The sequence below is a fragment of the Tamandua tetradactyla genome, chromosome 10 (assembly GCF_023851605.1).
Source record: "Tamandua tetradactyla isolate mTamTet1 chromosome 10, mTamTet1.pri, whole genome shotgun sequence".
Taxonomy (NCBI): domain Eukaryota; kingdom Metazoa; phylum Chordata; class Mammalia; order Pilosa; family Myrmecophagidae; genus Tamandua; species Tamandua tetradactyla.
In genome coordinates this window covers 99,820,636-99,833,126 of record NC_135336.1, presented here as the reverse complement: position 1 = coordinate 99,833,126, position 12,491 = coordinate 99,820,636, and the positions used below count along the sequence as shown (strand labels likewise).

Sequence of the window (12,491 nt, the reverse complement as noted above, 5' to 3'; positions counted from 1 at the left end):
AAGCTATCTATAAATCTATATTTTTTGTAACACATTATATAATTCCACTTGTATGGTCAGTTTACTTGAACACCATAACTACATGGAATTTTGAATAGGGTGTGAGATCTTGTTGGTTTGTACAGGTTAGTGTGATGCCCCAATATATTCCAGAGTAATCTGGGCAGAGAATAAAAAAGTATTTGCAAAGTCCCCTTGGGGGACTGGGGAAAAAGGAAAAAATATTAAATTTCCCATCTGGGGAATTCTTGGTATTTTTCTCAAGCAGTGGGGGCAACCAATTCAATAGGCTGAACACTCAGTCTTGGAGCTCGCCCCTTATGAAGCTTATTCCTGCAAAGGAGAAGCTAAGCACACTTATAATTATGCCTAAGAGTCAACCCCAGAGAACTTCTTTCATTGCTCAGATGTGGCCTCTCTCTCTAATCCAACTCAACAGGTGAACTCACTGCCCTCCCCCCTATAGGGGACATAACTCCCAGGGGTGTAAATCTCCCTGGCAACATGGGACAGGACTCCTGAGAATGAACCAGGTCCTGGAATTATGAGATTAACAAAGCCTTCTTGACCAAGAGGGGTAAGAGGCAAATGAGATAAAATAAAGTTTTAGTGGCTGAGAGATTTCAACCAGTCAAGAGGTTATCCTGGAGGTTATTCTTATATATTATATAGATAGTCTTTTTTAGTTTATGGTGCATTGGCGTGGTGATGGTTTGAAACTGTTGTGTACCCCTGGAAAAGCCATGTTCTTTAATCCTGATTCAATATTGTTGGGTGGGATCTTTTTTATTAAGTTGCTTCCATGAAGATGTGACCTACCTAATTGTGAGTGGGAACACTGATTAGGTGGTTCCCATGGAGATATGTCACCACCCATTCAAGGTAGGTTGTTTACTGGAGCTGTTTAAGAGGCAGTCATTTTGGACAATGCTTCAGAACCCACAAAGCCAGAGATCTTTAGGGATGCAGAAGGAAAATGCCTGTGGGGAAGTCTTTGAACGGAGAAGCCTGGAGAGAAAGCAAGCAGACATTGTGAAGTGCCTTCCCAGCTGGCAGAGAAACCATGAACCCCATTGGCCTTTTTTGAGTCAAGGTGTCTTTCTCTGGATGCCTTAGTTTGGACATTTTTAAGGCCTTAGAACTATAAACTTATAATGTAATAAATTCCCTTTAAAAAAGTCATTCCATTTCTAGTATATTGCATTTCTGGCAGCATTAACAAACCAAAACAGAGTGGCAAGAGGGAAGTACATAAAACTGTTGAACTATTTCCAGGAGCCTTGACTCTTGAAGATGATTGTTTAACTATGTAGCTTTTACAATGTGATCATGAGATTGGGAAAACCTTGTGGCTGACACTTCTTTTATCCAGGGTATAGACCTGGATAAAATAAGGACATAAATAAATAATAGACGGAGGATAAGGGGTAAGAAAATAATTGGGTAAATTGCAACACTAGTAGTCAATGAGAGGGAGGGGTAAGCAGTATGGAATGTATTGGTTTATTTTCTTTTTATTTCTTTTTCTGGGTGATGTAAGTGTTCTAAAAATGATTATGGTGATGAATACACAACTACATGATGATATTGTGAGCCATTAATTGTATACTTTGGGTGGACTGTATGATGTGTAAAGATATCTCAATAAAATATATATATTTTAAAAACTGGACATATAAATCACACGTTATTTAGAAACACAGAGGAAAGTAGCAGAAGTGGTTGCCTCTGGTGGTGAGGGAGGAATGGAAGGGGTGAAGCCAGCCTAGGGGTCTGCTGGGGTATGCTTGATTTTTGAAACTGCAGGAATGTATCTTCAAGTAAAAATAAAGATTAATTTTTTAAAAAGAAAGGAGGTTGTGCTTAACCTGTAAAGCAAGTTTGGGGCTTGCTTTACAGGTGGCATGAGATGACAGTGTGGGGATAAGCGGTCATCTCCAAGGTGGTCCTCACTAAACTACCTGAGTAAAACAGATGGGGCAAATGTCCCTGCTCCAAAGGCCCCTTCATAGTGTTTCCCAGAATACCTTTTTTTGTTGTCCAAGTGCGAGTGAAAGGAAGTGATGACTGAGAAAATGCCCCAGTACCTTTGGGGAAGTAATTTCCTCCTAACTGGAGGGCGACCATACATAGACTTTAACAGAATTCAGGAACCCACATTTCTTTAAGTCAGTGCACCTCTGCTGCTTGGACTCCACTTTCGAGGCTAACTCTTGCCTAAGCCCATCTGTCATAAGTGTCCCTTAATTTTAAGCCTATATGTTAGGTCAGGTCAACTGGAAATAGGACACTGACCCACAAACCAAGGAGTCATTCCCTCAGCTGAGCTGTTGGAGATAAATGGGATAAGCAAGTTGGGACATTTTTATGGGGTCTTCAAAACAGGCTCAATACTCTCTAGTCCAACTGTGGTTTAGTAAAATGTGTGGTTTAAATCAAAGGGATGGACTTCAAAGATTCTTTGGGGCTGGAATTCTGGTAATTCATGAAGACAAAGTAGGTATAATTTAAATACTCCATGTCCAATGGGAGAATACTGCTACTTGTATCTGCTTTACCAAACCTCGGTAGTCTTAGCAGGACGTCTGTCTTTCCCCACCGACATGGCGCGTGGGGAAGGATGGCCGCTGGCATCGAGGCTCTTTGCATACTCAGCTGAATCCCCCTCCTCCTCAGGGGTGATGGCTGGTGATGACGGGTGCCCTGCAGCCTCCACTGACGCTCGATGCTCCCTGTGTCATGGGAAGGTACGGGTCCCGGGCTTATCCAGGCATCTGCTTTTTCCAGTTCACTTCTTGTTTAACCCTTATGGTTAAAACCACTGGTGTTTAATCCTTATAACTGAAATCCTCTCCACAAATAGACATGCCATTCAAAAGTAAATTTATCAATATGATATTTTTCTTTAACGTCACTCAAGATCATCTTTTTGAACCTCAGTTACAGTCCCATGGTGCCATGGGAGCTACCAGGAGAGGCCTGAGATTTGGGATCTGAAGAGGAGGGTTCAAATCTTGGTTCCACATTTCTGTTTGGGGCCCTGGGAGCGTCACTTGACTCTTTTGAGCTCGTTTCCTACTGGGACTCGCTGGGCTGACTTGAGGATGAATGAGATAATGTGCTAGCCTGTAAGCCGCATGAGCACAGGTGTATTTCTGTCTTCATCACCTAGAAGAGTGCCTGGCAATGGTAGGACACGGTAAGTATTTCCTGTTGAGAGAATAGTCTCAAGTGTGCTTTAGAACCATGAAACAGGGTACAAATGTTCATGGTTGCTCCAATCAGTGTAAAGCACCACAAGTTACTCTATGAAATGATCCTAGGACTGAACCTCAGTTACAGTCCCAGTAGGAAACGAGCTCAAAAGAGTCAAGTGACGCTCCCAGGGCCCCAAACAGAAATGTGGAACCAAGATTTGAACCCTCCTCTTCAGATCCCAAATCCCAAGTCTCTCCTGGTAGCCCCCATGGCACCATGGGACTGTAACTGAGGTTCAGAAAGATGATCTTCAGTGACGTTAAAGAAAAATATCATATTTGATAAATTTACTTTTGAATGGCATATCTATTTGTGGAGAGGATTTCAGTTATAAGGATTAAATAAATATGGGTATTATTGTAACCATAAGGGTTACAACCCTAAGCTGTGAGTAGGGGAGGAACACTAAGTTCCTTTCATTAGCTTATTGTTTTGATTTGCCATTTCCTTCTAATAATAGAGTTTGATTGCCCCGTCTTTATTACAAACACTCTTAAAGTTTGGGTTATTTGGCAATAAACTTAATGAATTAAAAAAAATGATCATGGTAACATTTATATAATATGACATTTTGCATCTTAACTGCTTTCTAGTGTACAATTCTGCCGTGCGAATCTCATTCGCCGTGTTGTTGTCCTATCCCTACCATCCGTTACCAAGATGTTCTGCACCCCAGACAGAAACCCCATCCCCATTAAGCATTAGCTCCCTGTTCCCCACACCACCCACTTCTGGCACCCTGGGAGCTTCTTTCTGACTCTAGAGACTTTCACATTCTAGTTATATAAGTGAGATCATACATTAGTTGTTCCTTTGTGTCTAACATCTTCACTCAACATGACGTCATCAAGGCTCACCCAAATGATCCCACGCATCAGAACTTCATTCCTTTTCACAGCAGAACAATATTCCATTGCATGAATAGACCACATTTTTTGTATTTATTCTTCTATAGATGGGCACTTGAGTTGTTTCCATCTTTTGCCAATTGTGAATAATGCTGCTATGAACATCAGTGTGAAAATACCTGTTTGAGTCCCAGTTTTCAGTTCTTCTGGGTGTCTATCTAGCAGTGGGATTGCTGAGTCATATGGTGATTCTATACTTAACTTTCTGAGAAACCGACAAACTATTTGCCATGGTGACTGCACCATTTTACATTCTAACACAAGGGTCCCTATTTCTCCACATCCTCAACAAGACTTATTTTCCCTTTTTTTTCTTTTTAAATAGCCATTCTAGTGGGTGTGAAATGTATCCCATTGTGAAATTTATTTGCATTATCCTAAAGGTTAATGTCATTGAGCATCTTTTCATGTGTTCACTGGCCATTTGTATGTTTTGGGAGAAATATATATTCAAGTCTTTGGTGCATTTTTAAAAATGGGGTTATTTGTCTTTTAAAATTGAGTTATAGGATTTCTTTATATATTCTGGATATTAAATCCTTAAAGAATAAGTGGTTTCCAAAAATTTTCTCCTGTTCAGCAGAATGTCTTTTTACTTTCATGATGTTCTTTGATGCACAAAAGTTTATAATTTTGATGAAGTCTCATTTGTTTATTTTTTCTTTTGTTGCTCATGCTTTGGATACAAAGTCTAAGAAACTATTGCCTAACACAATGTCCTGAAGATATTCTCCCATGTTTTCTTCTAGGAGTTTTTTTTAAATTAATATATATTATATATTCACATACCATGTAATCATCCAAAGTGTACAATCAGTGGTTCACAATGTCATCAAATGGCTGTGCATTTATCATCACAATTGACTTTTTTTTCTTTTTTTGTGAAAAATAACATATATACAAAAAAAGTAATAAATTACAAAGCACATCACAACAATTAGTTGTAAAGCAGATTTCTAAGTTTGGCATGGATTACAATTCGACAATTTTAGGTTTTTACTTCTAGCTGCTCTAAGATAGTGGAAACTAAAAGAAATATCAATACAATGATTCAGCAATCATACTTGTTAAACCCTACCTTCTCTGGATAACTCCACCATCAACTTTAATCATTCTCTCATTCTTTAGTGGTGTTTGGGCTATGCCCATTCTAACTTTTCATGTTGGAAGGGGCTGTCAATAATATGGGGTAGGGGGATGGAACTGGTTGATGTTCTAGAGAGGCTGGCCCCACTACATTTCAGGATTTGTCTTGTTCAGGGACCCATCTGGAGGTTGTAGGAGTCTGGAAAGTTATCATAGTGTATGGAGCCTTTGTAGAATCTTGTATAATGCCCTAGATGTTCTTTAAGATTGGCAGGAATGGTTTGGTGGGAGGTTGACAAGGTAGCAATGTCTAACTGAAGTTTGTAAGAGCAATCTCCAGAATTACCTCTCGATTCTATTTGAGCTCTCTCAGCCACTGATACCTTATTTGTTCCACTTCTTTTCCCCCTTTTGGGCAGGATAGCATTGTTGATCCCATGGTACCAGGGCCAGGTTCATCCCTGAGAGTCATCTCCCATGCCACCAGGGAGACTTCCACCCCTGGATGTCATGTCCCACGTAGGTGGGAGGGCAATGATTTCACTTGCAGAGTTGGGCTTAGAGAGAAAGAGGCCACATGTGAGCAACAAAAGAGTTACTCTGGAAGTAACTTTTAGGCATACCTATAGGTAGGCTAAGCTTCTCTGCTACATACATAAGCTTCACAAGAGCAAGCCTCAATATCAATATAATGGCCTATTGATTTGGTTATCCCTAATGTTTAACACAATGTCAGGGGTTTCCCCAGTGGTAAAGTTTAATACTTCCATATTTTTTCTCCCATCCCTCAAGGGACTTTGCCAATGCTTTTTATTATCTGCTTAATATACTCTAGGATGTATCCAGGCATTACATTAAACTATACAGGATTAAAGGCCCTTATTCTTATTCCAGGTTCCATGTGTTTGGATTATTTAAATGATCTATCCAGACAGGTTGAGTTAGATTATGTGCTACAGAAAATTTAGGTTCTGGACAAAATGAACCTTTCCTTCTTTGATCTCAAAGAGTAGATGAAATTCTAAAATACAGACAGTGTCTTCCTTACTCTTGTATTCTGAATTACCTTAATCCCAATCTGATCAGCTTCATTCTTATCTCTAAATAACATGTTTTTTTGTATAAAAAACAGCCTCTCAAGATGCAGAAATAACAATTATCACTCCAGACTAAATGTGACTGCTATAAGAGCTTATGATTGAGGCCCCTGTTTTCTCATAAGTATTTTCTAAATGCTTCTTTTCTAATTTTCTAATTTTTTTCTGGTTTATTTTGCTTCATCAAATGTCCTACAGGTTCATTCACAACATTGCATGCCTCACTTCATTCCTTTTTGTAGCAGCACAATATTTGACCATATGCATGCACTATCATTTGCCTATCTACTTCTCAGTGCATTCCTCTAGGAATTTTATACTTTTAGTTGTCATAATTAACAACTATAATTATATACTATATTATATATAATTATAATTATAAGTAAACAACTGATTATAATCATAATCAACAGTTGTTGATCTGGTTGAGTTAATTTTTATATGGTGTGACATAGTTATCCACTTTCATTCTTTTGAATGTGGACATCCACTTTTCCTAGCACCATTTGTTGAAGTGTTCATTTACCATTGTTTGTTCCTCATTTGATGGTGCTTTAGTCTGCTAATGCTACCAGAAATGGAATGGCTTTTACAGAAAGGATTTATTAGGTTATAACTTTATAGTTCTAAGGCCATGAAATGTCCAAGTTAGGCATCCAGAGAAAGATGCCATGACTCTAAAGAAAGGCTGATGGCATCCATGTTTCCTGTGTCACATGGGAAGGCACAAGGTGAAGTCTGCTTGTCCTCTATCCAAAATGTCTCTGGGCTTCTGGTTGTCCTTATTTCTTCCTCCCAGGGCATTTCCATCTCGCTAGCTTCTCCTGGCTCTGAACTCTCTAAAATGTTTTTCCCTTAAAGGATTCCACCAAGCAGATTAAAGCCCACCTTGAATGATAGAGTCACATCTGCTTGAAAACAACCTAATCAAAATGTCCCACCCAACAACAGGTTTGCCTGCACAAGACTGGATTAAAAAAACATGGCTTTTCTGGGATACACGACAGATTCAAACCAATACATTCCACCCTCTGGACCCCCAAAAGACATGTTTTTTCCATTTACAAAATACATTCATTCTGTCACAATACAACAAAAGCCTTAAACCATTTGGTAACAATACAAATACAAATACAAAAACAGTACCAAGTCTCATCAAAACAAGCTTCAGGCATGCTCTGTCCTAAGGCAAAATTCTCCTTTGTCTGTGACCTGTGAAATTTAGAACAAGTTATCTGCTGCCAATATACAAAGGACAGACAGTCATGGGATAAATGTTCTTATTGCCATAGGGAAAAATTGAAGGAAAACAGGGGTCAAAGGTCCCAAACAGTTCCCAAAACCTGCATCAGATTTCCAATTCTGAGAGTCATTTATAGGATGATGTTTTATCCTCAGGGCTTGAAAGAATGGCAGTCCCAGCCTCTCCAAGTGCTTACACAGTGGCCATACTCTCTCCAAACACTGGGCAAGGGTTGCAACATTGGGGAGCATTGGGAGACTACCTTGTTCTTGGCCCTCTTCAGGCATCTGTGTGACACCAAGACCCTCCTCCATCTCCAGGGCACAGGCTAAACCCCTTCAGAACACTGGGGTGGTGGCCAGGTTCTCCCCAATCCCCAGGGAAAGTGCTCTACCCTCTCTGAGGCCTGGGGCACCAATATCTTCTTCTTCTTCTTTTTTTTAAAAAACATTTTTATTATAAACAACGAACCGACATACCAACATTCTTGACATACAGTCATTCTTGTCATGTTTACAATCAGTGGCTCAAAATCATCACATGGTTGTGTATTCATCACCATGAACATTTTTTGAACATCTGCATCTCTCCAGCAAAAGAAAGAAAAAAGAAAAAACTCATACATGCCATACCCCTTACCACTCCCTTTCGTTGATCACTAATATTTCAACCTTTGTTTCCCCCTATTATTTGTTTATTTTTTATCCATATTTTTTACTCATCTGTACATACCATAGATAAAAGGAGCATCAGACACAGGTTTTCACAATCACCCAGTCACATTGCAAAAGTTACATCATTATACAATCATCTTCAAGAAAAATGGCTACTGGAACACAGCTCTGCATTTTCAGGCACTTTCCTCCAGGCACTCTAATATACCATAAACTAAAAAGGGGATATCTATATAAGGCATAAGAATAACCTCCAGAATAACCTGTCAACTCTGTTTGAACCTTGTCAGTCACTGACACTTTATTTTGTCTCATTTCTCTCTTCCCCCTTTAGGTCTAGAAGGCTTTCTCAATTCCTTCATGCTGAGTCCAAGTTCATTCTAGGATTTCTGTCCCACATTGCCAGGGAGTTTTACACTTCCGGGAGTCATGTCCCACAGAGAGAGGGGCAGGGCAGTGAGTTTGTTTGCTGTGATTGCTGAGAGAGAGATAGGCCATTTCTGAGAAATGAAAGAGGTCTCTGAGGGTGACTCTTAGGCCTAATTTTAAGTAGGCTTAGCCTCTCCTTTTCAAGGATAAGTTTCATAGGAACAAACCCCAAGATTGAGGGCTTGGCCTATTGATTTGGTTGCCCCACTACTTGCGAGAATATAAGGAATTTGCCAAATGGGGAAGTTGATTTTTCCCCCTTTATCCCCATTCCCCCAAGGGGACTTTGCAAATATGTCTTTATTCACTGTTCAAATCACTCTGGGAATCAACACTCTCCTTGAACAGAGGTCTACCCTCTGCCTCTGGGGCAAATTCACCCTCTCCATGTACCTGGGTTGGTCTGTTCTTCTAGCCCAAGATTTCTTGGCTCCAGACCATAGCTCCCACGATTCTGCCTTTTTCCTTTAGTTTTTCCCTTTTCTGTCCCTTTTAGTAGACTAGCAGTACTTTAGTTCATATAGATCTTGCAAAAATTTGTTGCCTCGGCTTGTAGTATACAGGGGTCAAAACCATCAGACAATAGGCTTTCTGCAAATCCTCCCTGTGTAACTCCACCTCCAAGCCTGGTTCATCCTGACATGGCTGACAGGCTCCATGTTTGGTTAAATCCTCATATGAGACACTATTCTCTGGGGTCTCACTTTCTGGAAGCCCAGAATTTTCCAGAACATCAATTTCTGGTTTCTTTGTACCTAAGAGTTCAATTCTCAGCATATCCTCTCATACTTCACTATAAGCTGCAAGGAGAAGCCAGGCTGCAACTTTCCACATTTAGTTTGGAAATTCCCTCAGCTAGATATCCCAGCTCATTACTTCAAAGTCTTCCCTCCATCCAACACCAGGACTCAATTTTACCAAATTCTCTGCCACTTTAAAAAAAGGATCACCTTCCTTCCAGTTTGCAATAACACTTTCCTCATATCTGTCTAAGGCCTTGTTGGAAGTATCTTTAGAGTTCATATTTCTACCAACAGTCTCCTCAAAGAATTCTAAGCTTTTCCTTTTATGCTTTTCACAATTCTTCCAAAATCTTCCCCTTATCCATTTAAAATCCATTCCAATCTGTTTGGTATTTTCAAACTCAGTACCCCTCTCCTGGTATCAAAATCTGTTTTAGTGTGCTAAAGCTGCGGATCTGCAATATACAGAAATTGATTGGCTCTTACAAAGGGGATTTATTAGGTTACACTTTACAGTTCTGAAACTGTGAAAATAATGTCCAAATTAAAGCATCCAGAGATACCTTGACTTTGAAGAAAGGTCAATGGCATCTCTCCCTTAAAGGACTCCAGCAAACAGATTAATACCCACCTTGAATGGGTGGAGTCACATCTCCATGGACACAATCTAATCAGAATTCCCGCTCAATAATATGTCTGCACATACAAGATTAAATTAAAAGAACATGGCTTTTCTGAGCTACATAATATTTCAAACCAGCACAGGCAGTATTGACATCTTAATGCTATTTAGTCCTCCGATGCGTGAACGCAGCATGTCCTTCCACTTAGTAACTCTTTCATTTTTTTCAATAGTATTTTATAATTTTCTGCATAGAAATCCTAGACATTCTTGCTTAAATTTATTCCTAGATATTTCATTCCATTAGGTGCTAGTTTAAATTAAATTTTTTTCCTAATGAAGGTTTTAAAATCAAATATGCCTACACCATTCCTAGATTACTTCCTGGTTAATCTTGTTATGGCAAATGGCAGGACAAGTGTAAGAGTTCATGGCGATGCCGTCTAAGTGGGGTGCCCTGAGTGCACCCGATATTCTGATGTAAGTGGGAGACTGCGGGTTTTGCGCTGATCCAGGCTGATCGGCGTACTCCCTCCGGTGTGCTGCAGAAGCACCTCCTGCCAGCAGCTCTGCACACGGACACCAGCTCTGACTGCAGGCGGCCCACGGGAGCCTCAGTTTCTTCTCTACTGTGGGGTCTCTAAGACATTTGTCCTGTTACCAAGATGAATATGCCAGGAACCTCGTCCTCAGGGAACTCATGATCTAGCTGACACCAACCTGTAGAGAACCTCACATCACATAATCTAAAAACCCTCCTAAATCCTTAAGATGTTCTACTCTTTCCGGTTTCAACTTTTAAAAAAGAAGCTTTGAGCTTTGTTTAGAGGAAAAAAAGCCCACACATTCTTTGATATGACAATTTTTATGAATTCTAACAATATTTTGCACAAACTAATAGAACTAACTAATCAAGAGACGGCAACAGAGAATCACATTGAAAATGAAATAATCTTCGCTTAACTGATCTTTTAAAATAAATGCTTATTTGTATATTTCCATTCCCGTTGGACTTGGAAACTCTGCTATGGCTGTGATGCTCCCCAGATAAACAGCACTAAGCCACCGAGGGGTGGCCGGGAGCCGGGTGTGGCCAAAGAAGATCCTAGCCAGGATCTTTTCCAGGCAGTATGTGAGACCTCAGGGAGCAAGTGCCAGCTGAGGAAACCTAGAACTGCCAGCCTGCTCTAAACCCTTCCTGGCTCTGCTCTTTGCATAGAGGAGGAGGGAGGGGGAAGTGGTGGGCTCAGCTCTCCTGACAACCACATTTGAACCCACCGCAAGTGCTTAGGGGCTTGTCCTTGCAGCTAAATTAAAAACAGGATTGGGGAGAAGAGAAGAAAGATGTGAACACAGGAAACTGGGGCCTCAGGAAAAGGGGAGCAGCAGCACCCAGATCTGAGCTGGTGCTTTTGGAAGACACTCTAGGAGTTTGTGCTGAATAAGAAACATCTTTAACATCATTTTCTTAAAAACTAAATGGAATATAGTTTCCTTAAGTAATGCCCCCAATCTCCTTCAAACTTGTATTCAAACATTCATCAAGTATTTACTGGGTGAAGATGGTTTTGTGAACCATTGTTCAATGTGTTGAAGCGCCCTGGACAACTGTCAGCCTGCGTCCCCACCCCCAGTCCTGGCGCTAACTCCCAGAGCAAGGCCGAACCGCCCAGCTTCAGGGCACAGCCTCCAGGCTGATGCCAGCTGCTCCTTCCGGGAGCTCCGGGCCACCTGTGCTTTTCACCAACGGGCTACAGATTTCGGGGTGCCCAGCACTGCTGCAGGGTCAATAACTCACTAGAGTGATTCCTGGAACTCTGGAGAGCGCTTTACTTATGGTTACAGTTTATTAGAGCAAAATGACAACAGTCACCATCAGCCGAAAGAAGAGGCGGTGGGGGTGAGCTCAGGGACGGCCCCCATAGAGCATCTGTTGTCCCTTGTTGGTGGAACCAGGACGCGGCCCCCTTCTGGTGCAGGGATGTGTATTCCCACATGAGCTTCCCTGTCTGGAGTTTTCATAACCGAGGCCTGATGGATGGAGTCACTGGCCGTGAGACTGAACTGCATGTCAGGCCCCCAGCCTCCCCTCCTCTGGCGTGGAGCTGCCCTGCCGCCCCCAGGTCACATGGTGGTCCTCATGTGGTGGCCCCTACCCTAGGACTCCCTGTGTGTCCTGCCTCACCCAGAGTCATCTCCTTAGCAAGAACCATCAAGAGTGGTGGGGGTGGGGGTGGGGTGGGGTGACCTTAAATGACAAAGAACTCCTATCACTTGGGACATTCTGAAGGCTCAGAGGTTACCCCAGGCCAGACCTTTCGGAGTAAAGTAAATTCTTCAGTACCTAGCACCAAATAATGTAAGTGTAAATGGAAGGACTTTAGTTATGTAAATACATCTGTATTTTTAAAAGTCTGGAAAGATTCATACC

General features: G+C 41.2%; 1 protein-coding gene across 4 annotated transcripts in view; it reads right to left on the bottom strand.

Moving 5' to 3' along the window:
* Nucleotides 1–12,491, bottom strand: part of SLC37A1 (solute carrier family 37 member 1) — a 115,997-nt gene that overhangs the window by 83,912 nt on the left and 19,594 nt on the right. The window contains exon 1 of one of the 4 annotated variants that reach the window (XM_077118985.1): nucleotides 7,496–8,212. The exons of the other annotated variants lie outside the window; for them this stretch is intronic. The gene's annotated coding sequence lies outside the window, so the exon portion shown is untranslated. Of the gene's footprint in view, nucleotides 1–7,495; nucleotides 8,213–12,491 lie in introns of those variants that run through there. 4 annotated transcript variants of the gene reach the window in all.